Source organism: Amphimedon queenslandica, unplaced genomic scaffold (genome assembly GCF_000090795.2).
Source record: "Amphimedon queenslandica unplaced genomic scaffold, v1.1 AMPQUscaffold_12616, whole genome shotgun sequence".
Taxonomy (NCBI): Eukaryota; Metazoa; Porifera; class Demospongiae; order Haplosclerida; family Niphatidae; genus Amphimedon; species Amphimedon queenslandica.
Window position 1 is genome coordinate 2,829 of NW_003547148.1, and position 1,713 is coordinate 4,541.

The following is a 1,713-nucleotide window of genomic DNA, read 5'->3' on the forward strand; positions in this document are numbered from 1 at the left end:
AGATATCACTGATGAGAAGAGCTAGGGAAATTGCTGCTGGAGCTTTTAAAAAAGTAAATAATTGAAAAATAAAATTATCGCATTTTATGATTTATTTGCAACTTTCAACTACCTGTACAGACAGACAGAAGCGATTTAGTCCCTTCCTGCTTTTTCCTCTTATTAGGGCTTGCTTTGGCTTGCCCACATAATGCTCAGCTTGGCTTGCTTTGTCTTGTTCATTTAATCTTTAAATATATAATTTATCAAATAAAACAACTAAACAGATGAGCAACATGTAGTTCAATCAACTAATTGGATGGACAATATTTATCTCTAATATAAGAAGCAATAGATTTTTCTTCTATTGTATCCAGTGCTATAGCTAATGATGACCAACTGGGACTTCCTTTTTCAAAATCATTAAAGCTCTTAACTTTGTTGATCCTATTAATAATCAATAATAACTATTATAATTAATTGCAATCTGACTTGATATTCAGCAACTGATGTCTCTCCTACTTCACCAGCAGCAATAGCTAGTTTGTCCCATGTTGCTTCAGTATCATCTTTGAGCCATAATGCTAAACATTCTCTGAGACATCGCTTAGCATCTCGTGGATAGTTATCCTCAATAATCTTCAGATCATCATGAATTAGACCCAAGTAGAGACCAAGATCAAACCATTTGATAGTTTGAAAGTTACCATCTTTTAAAACTCGTAATATCTCAACCAGATCCCTGATAGTCAATATAACTACAGTATTATAAGTAAATAAATAAATAAATAATGTGAAACTAGTGACAGTGAGTGCTTATACCTTTTTGTTGATCATCATTGGACTTACTGATCTGTGTGGCTGAGTAATCTGGAGCTGATATGACCTTTTCAATTGTTGGCTCTATATAATGACACAGTTCGTTTGTGCAGTGTGAAAGAGTATTAATATGAAACAATTATAGTCTACGCTCACACTACATATCATAACATACCTAGCTCTGTTGTAGTTACTGTGATGGATTCTTCACTCATTTCAATCAATTCCTATACAATAATATGATGATATAACTCATATTTGTCACTAAAGGTGAGTTTAACAGATGTACAAGTACAAACAGTAGTAAAAGCCACACAATGATAACCCACAATTATGACAACGACTGAGTAGTTTGATAGTAAAAATAATAATTACGACCTTTTGATTATTGGTGCTTGCATGTTATTATGTATCAAACAGTTTTTGTGTGTGTTTTAATACTTACCTTAATATCACGTCCTCCTAATAGTGACAGGTTACTAATATCTGATAATGATTCATTAGAAAGGATCTTCTTTATTTCTTTATGTCCTTTATCAGTCACAAGAAATGGTCTTCCTTCCTTAATTGCTGAGAGTACAGCTTTTACACTATACACTGTCCTTTCTCTTGGTGTATTCACAGGATAGGCTATTTCTTTAGAATCAATAACTAACTCTTTTACTTCTAGACTGGGACAAGATTCTTTATAAACACTCATTACCTCTCCTATCACATTTCTTCTTAGAGACACCATATTGTCACTGTAACCTTCCTTACAGGACATCATTACTAGTACACACTGGCTCTCATCCACAATCTCTACCAGTGATCCTACACCATGACCATTAAACCAATGAAGACCATTCTTCCAAAATGTACAGTAACGATTTAACTTGTTGTCTTCTTGAGGTAGAGCCATTTTGTAAGCAAGAC